The sequence below is a fragment of the Venturia canescens genome, chromosome 11 (assembly GCF_019457755.1).
Source record: "Venturia canescens isolate UGA chromosome 11, ASM1945775v1, whole genome shotgun sequence".
In the NCBI taxonomy this organism is placed as follows: domain Eukaryota; kingdom Metazoa; phylum Arthropoda; class Insecta; order Hymenoptera; family Ichneumonidae; genus Venturia; species Venturia canescens.
Window position 1 is genome coordinate 12,262,904 of NC_057431.1, and position 7,283 is coordinate 12,270,186.

Below are 7,283 nucleotides of genomic sequence, written 5' to 3' on the forward strand. Positions count from 1 at the left end.
TTCTCGGTTTGTCTCGTAGCATATGAAATAAACAATATTTTCGGTCACATTCGGTCAGATAAATTCAAGAAATCTTGACAAAATCATCCCTACGAGATGGCTGTGTGGCCGGGGTGTTAACAGGAGGGACTCAAGCGTGTTTTACCCTTTTCCTATCGTTTTGTGACGGTACAAAAAAAAATATCGTCACAATACATATACGTTTATACATATATAATGTTGTAGCAAACATAATAAAATATAGTAAAAATAATGCAAAAATAATGCAAGTTCGAGAGATAGGACTACAAGTTTTTTTTAACCAGTTTTTCTTTTATTAGATAAGAAAATCTGTACAAATTATATTATGGAGATGTAATTTGGGTGAATACAGAACGACGTGAGTAGATTAATAAGAAACACGCGTAATAAATTGAAATGAAAGTTTTATTTCTGCAGAATGAAATTCAATTTCTTTTTTCATTCAAGTTTTTTGTTGGGATGATCGTATAAATTTACAATAATTTTTTATCTTGATTAATCGTGTGATTGTTAATTTGAATGTATGAATTTGCAATCATTTTTTCGATATGTTCTGTAGTAAATTTTTATTCTGTAAAAATTAGCGCACATCACGACACAAAAATCAATGATTTTGCGCGTGATTTCCGAGAAGTGATCAGAACATCCGACGATTTCTAAATTCATGATTTCGAAAATTCGTTCCAAAATTTTGTGGATTGCATCTATCTGGATACCAAATTTTCGAATAACATCCAAAACAGCCGATTCTATTAATTCGGTCAGTGAAATAACGTCCCGCTGGGCCATATCAGTCCTTCAAACCGCTCCAACAGATTAATAGCTGTTACGTGTGGGCTATCATTTTCTTCCTTTGATTGCAAAGTTATTACGCACTCCTGGCACTTCAATTTCTTCATCATTGCTCGGGCAACAAAACCGGCAATGTACGTTTGTCCTTTTGGACTGGTTTGTGTCACATCATACGTGTGATTATGGATGCTGTCATTCCCAAACGACTTAATAGAAGACTCTTCGTAGTTGTGATCACGCTCATGGCTCTCTGCGGGGATCTCACCGACACGTATATTCTCAAGCATGTTATCAATGGATGACAACCATTTGCTACGAGATTTGGACGCAGTGCCTAACGAATCTTTTGTTTGCATGAGGCTTTCAATCATCTCAGAGATCCATCAACGTTGCATCCTCTTGGTGGTTTGACTAGAGAGTAAGTGCAGAGCAATCGGAATGTTTGGGCGAAGAATTAAGGATTGGGATGATCATTGCTGCCGCCTGCATTGCACATCATGCCAAAGAATCTCTGAAAAGAAGATGTACTTGTAAATGACATGCATCATTGATGGTCCAAGAATAATATTGCCATAGCACCACTGTTACATCGGGATAGAATAATTTTATCGGAATACGGAATTTAGGTCTCAGAAATGTATTTACAAAATGAAGAACATTGACGATTAAAGAGACTCAAACTTTTAACCTGCCTTCAAGGCATCTTGATTTAAACGTACTGTTATCGGGTACTCGAAGATCGATTCAATGCAAAGGGCATCTAGAATTTCGAGAGTTGCGCCCAAGGTAACTTTCAAACCTTTCATGGTACGAGTATCTCTTTATTTGGAATCAAATTTTCTCAATCCTTCAAGTACTCAAGGAAGCTTGAAATTGCCTAGTTTTTACAGCAGGAACAACAAGAAAATAGGTATTGATGGAAAAGGTAAGGATCATCACACAAGTTAGAAAGAAATTTCGAGATTCACAAAGAAAAAGAAAAGTTGCTGTATTAACGATAAAATATTATGGGATTCTTGCACTTCCATAGCGTGGGGTAACTGCATTAATACTACAGAGAAAAGGATCATCACGATAAATAAAACGATGTTATAAGCCAGCCACAGTATTATAATAGCATGCTCAGCCAGGATTGGTCCAATTATGGGTACAGAGTTCCGTTAATAGAAAATTCCTGCGGTGAAAAACAAAAACTAAAAAAAGTTCGAAAACCACGAGCACAAACATTGCAAAAGCGGAGCATTGAAAGATTCTTTTGTTACCAGTATGAAGTTGGATCATATTTCGAAGTACTCCTTGAAAAATTCAACGAATGCGAACGAAATATGCTTTGACAGTATGGTTGGACATCAGCCTCGGTGCTCGCACTTCTGCGAGATAAACGCAAAGTACACTTCTGAAAAATACCCTATAAATTATGACGATTCCAAATCCAACGAAGATAATGCGGAGTGATTGTAAAGTTGAACTGCAAACCTGCCAATAGCTGAAAGTATTTTTTCAATTATAATATGCTCTATTACAAACAATATACAATGATCTTGACGGTGTATTATGCTTGCGTTTTTGAATGTTTTTAGTCGCAAAGGGTTTATTACGAGCTTGTTATAGGGAACGCGAAAGCGTAATCTTCTGAACTTTGGAAGGACTGTGTCACTGACTCTCGTTCTTGAAATGCAGAATAGGAAGACATTATTTGCCGTGTCGACAATTGCGATTATTATTCGACATTACATTTTTGCTGCGCCCACCTAAATCTTGATTGGCCCTATTGGACTGCACAGAATATTGGCAAATCGCTAGATGTTGCTATATAATCATATGTCGATCTCGACAAACTCAAATGATACGCTATTTTATGCGACTCTGACAACGTTTCGTTGTACACGAGCTAATTGATAACACGATTCCTTTCAAGTACCGTACGATTTTTGGAGAGGACTGTCATATAGCTCCGTATTTGATCGAGTTTAGTCAATTATGATTTGTTATCGTAAGTATCAAAAGCGAGCATGGAATAACGTACCTTTCTTTTTGGACAGCTCTGTGATGTACGAACATTTTTCGGAATGCGCGACATTATTGCAGTGATTGAATCGTCAACTCTCTTGCAAGAATCTCTTGTTGGTTTCAAACCTTTCAACTGTGGGTCCTTAGTTTCATAAATTTGCATGGCAGCTTGAACTGACTGCGAAAATAACTGAAAATAAACGAAAATTTCGAGAGAAATACAATATATACGATTCATTAAATTTTTTTTATTTTAACGAACTTGACAAAACTTTTACCTGGAATGACACGTTCATTTTCTGGTACCCAGTCAGATTAAGATGCGTGGGTGTCAATTGGTATGCCACTTTCAAATTCGGTTTCATGAACTTTTCGTCGCACTGTAGGACCGCTTCCCAGTGTTTTGTTTTTTCACGATTCCATCTGGTGTCTAAAAACAAACAAGTTTTCATTAAGATTACGGATTCAGGATGAATTTTAATGCTTCCATTGATACTGGGTATTAATATTCAAGTTTTCCATCTGGAAAGAACTATTTTTGATAACGCCAGTTCGAAAACATTCAAACAAATGTGGAAAATCCGAAATCATCCACAATCACTTATTTTCGTTGCAAGGATGTTGGCAACTGAGATTGTTCTCATTGACACCGAATATATTCTAGGCACCACGATCCCATTGTGCGCCATCTGTTGTAACTGCGTCCACGTGAAATCCGGAGTTGGATAAGAGCACCATACACTCTGACATGAGTTTATGCACAACTGTCCTCGTTACAGAATCCTTGCTGAGGAAACATCCCAAAGCTTGGACTCATCTGTCTTTAAACGGTTGGTACATAAATACAAGTGCATGATTTGCTCTCGTATTTCTCTTATCTTCAGGAGTGTGTTTACCGAGCGGTAAACACAACGCCATTTTCAACAAAGCCATTGAACTTCATTGATTGTCGATCGAAAGAAATTGCTTCGCTTAACTTCACTTCATCAACCAAGAGAACACCTGAAAATCAGAAGCCCGAGGCTAATATTTGCTAAGCATTTCAGATGCAGTGGATAGTTAAAAAATTCCAAGTAACGTCAACAAATGGTAATCGAAAAAAATCAAATCAAAGGCAAACATTCCTATAGAGGATACTTTCAGTTCTGTTCCGATAATGAGGGCATGATAATTCAATATAACGTAATATCTGAGAATGAGAAAAATTTTTGTAATGAATTATAAATTAAAATGAATCATAAAAACGGCGAAGACAACGACGAGTGAAAGACGAGGACGGCGTGGCCGACGATGAATGAAGGACGACAACGACGACGATGAGGATGACACCAAGACGACAACGAGTGAAGACGACGACGTCGATGAGGATAGCAAAGATGATGAGGATAGCAAGAACGAGCACGTAGCACCCGCGTTGTTGCTATAGTAATTTAAAAAGTTATTGATATTTCATTTCGAAGCACTGTCCATCCTTCCTGTCTTCGTTAAACATTCAAAGACGGGTTCTTGAAATCTATAGGTTGACGCGCTTATCCTTTGAATATATCGATTTAAAGTATTTCGACTGGGTAACGGCAAAATTTCTTTATCGCGTAAGTCTCTGCACAATGAGGCGCTCTTTATTCTCATCAATAGACATTCGTATATCCATTGAATCATATATCAACGCTTGTTGCCGGATTTAACCTTTGAGGCTTCAAAACAAGTCCGTACTGCCTGCTACTGTGTTTCTGGAAGATCGGCGATTTTTTCTTCGAGGATGTGATCCCGTACTGCAGTACAGTTCTTCTTCAATCGAGCTATATCGACCTTTAAATTTGCAGTCTGTTGAAGATTGAAATTCGGTATTATTAATATTTGGAGCTTTTGATACTAATTCGCTTTAAATTAGACTTACCGGAGACCCTGGATCAACTACTGCTCTTATTCACTGACCGCAATTCTTTTCGTCGGATCCCGTGAGCTGTGTCGCTCGGTATCGTGGAACTTTCTTGAGACGACGAACTCCCCTTTGATGATGAAATTTCTTTCGTCTGTATCTTTCCTCCATTTTTCCATTCTTGATCGTTTGATTTCTTCATATCTTTATCAAAAAATTTCTTCGATTGTAGTGTGACCCTTTTAAATGATTCTAACAGATCAGTATGAAAGTCAAGTTGCATAATTCGTGCCTGATCTCGTAAATTCTGGTCTGGTATACCATCGACAACGTAATCGATAATCTCGTTGTCATTGATCGGAACACGATTCGCAATAATTATTATTTTGTCGTGGTAATAGTCTGTAAACGTTTTACTCTGATTCCATACTCGTTGTTCAAACTTTTTTCGTAATACCATTTTTGACTGGCGCAAATCGAATATTCCTTTCATCTCTGTCAAAAGTTCTTCGATGCTCACCGTAACATGTTCAGGTTTAAAATGAAATCACTCGAGAGCACGGACTTTCAATTTCGAACTCATCAAAATTCTCGTAGCCATTCATTGAGGTTAAAAAATATTCGCAGCAGACGTATCTGTTGCTCCCCACTTCCAAAATGTACCACCTTCGCCACCGTCAAATTAACTTAACAAATCGCGAACGACTCTCACACTTTCGCACGACGATAATCTATGAGGAAAATGATATTATGAGGAAAAAAACGTTGTGTCAACGGCACACAGCTCGATTATTCATTGTGCACGACACGAAATATTTTATACGATTTTTAACTCGACGAAAAAATCGTGTTTAATATTCAAGTTTAAACTGCGCGTCACTCGCGTACGATCATTAATCCCACTTCTGAATTTATAGGTGTCTGATTATAATTCTATCGTTTTAAACTATTCGATAGCACTTCTGTATCAAGCATCTTCGATAGCATTTCTTTATTTAGGTAAAAACTTTTATCACATTGGAACTAATAATGATTAGTTCTCGTGTGTGCTCTTGGTCTTAGTTAGTCAATATCTCTGAATAATCCCTTCTTAGAAAAAAAATGGAAGAAAAGCAATTCTCATGCCCCGCTGACCAAGAAGTTAATAAACTCAAGATTTTAGCTGTTCAAAATTTTACTTATTATAACCTTTTATCCGCGCCCGAATTTTCCGAAAATCGACATTTTAATCTTCGTTCAACACAGGGTGGGGATAAAATGTTCATTTCTGCTGTAACAAAACATATGCCAATCCATTAATCCGGGAAAACTACTATTCATTTCCAAATCAAATTGAAATATATACTTAGAAGCAATTCGAATGATAAGTCTATTAAAAATCTAATATTGAACCAAATTAATTAATCAACTGAGAGACCATCATAGAAGCTCCATAAATGTATTGGTTAAACAATTATTAGTATTATGTTCAAAGAAATTCAAATCTCAGGGTTCCATTCCAAGTTTTTAAGAGTAGCCTCTAGTATTCAGACTATTCATTTTGACACGCGCCCATTAAAATACACACTCAGTAGAAAAAAACTCGAATTCTTATTATCATTACAAATCAGAAAATGCTCCCTTGAGACTTACGTTTATCGGTCGTAAATCTAGGTCTTATAGCCGTCATAGCGTCACACAAAAGATAACGGATCTCTTCTTTTTGGGCCAGCCTGAAATATTAGAAGCTTGAAAATATCTATTTAATAAGATCCCTACTATTTTCCAAATATAGCCTTGAAACGAAGTAAGATTTCCCATCGCATCTTACATTCCGTTCCATGGCTAGGGTCTCATTTATATAGTGTTCACAGTAGCTCGGATAAGCTATTTCATATTTAAACGCTGGCCGAACTGCCAGTCTTTTATAGAAAAAAGTGCATCAAATCGCAAAATCAGTGCTAAATTATTTCTTTATAATCCGAGCTTGGAATACTTTTGACCGCTCCTTTAGCTCCAAGTTTGGATTCAAAAATTCGAGTTCGGGTAAGCAACAACGAATCAAGAATTTTTAACAGTTTCTCTCTCTCTCTCTCTCTCTTTCTCTCCTCTCTTTAGTAAAGTATACTCAACATTTTGTTACATCAAAATCGTATTTGTTATCTATATTCAACAAACAAGTTATTCTTACTGACGAAGTCATTCTATATCAGTTCAACCATTTTCAAACTCGACCCCCTCCGGTTCGATTGAAACCTTGCAATTTTATTTTATCACACTACCGATTTTTTTTGTGAATTTTTCAACTTTTTTGATCAAAGTCAAAGAAAGTTATGAATTTAAATAAAAAAATGGCTTTTTTTAAAAATAGCTGCAACTTTTTCCAAAATTGACCTATCAGGATATTTTTTTGTTTTGTTATCGAATGTAGTTTTCTGAAAAAAATGCAAAAATTATTTTTGAAATCGAGTTCTATAAAAAATTTCAGTTTTTTTTTGAAAAAACCATGTATTTTTCAAATTCCAACACCGATTTGTTTTTTATTTTCCCAAAAAAAAAAATTGATTTGTTGTCAATTTTCAACTTCTCTAGATTCAAAAAT

At 36.1% G+C, this 7,283-nt stretch overlaps 1 long non-coding RNA gene across 1 annotated transcript; it reads right to left on the bottom strand.

The window, feature by feature from the left end:
* Positions 1-362: 362 nt before the first annotated feature.
* Positions 363-5,628, bottom strand: LOC122417883 (uncharacterized). The gene is made up of 6 exons (XR_006262392.1): positions 4,721-5,628; positions 3,102-4,647; positions 2,840-3,013; positions 2,290-2,299; positions 2,076-2,209; positions 363-1,324 (listed from the first exon to the last, which is right to left on the bottom strand). It is a non-coding gene; the product is annotated as an uncharacterized lncRNA (long non-coding RNA).
* Positions 5,629-7,283: the final 1,655 nt, after the last annotated feature.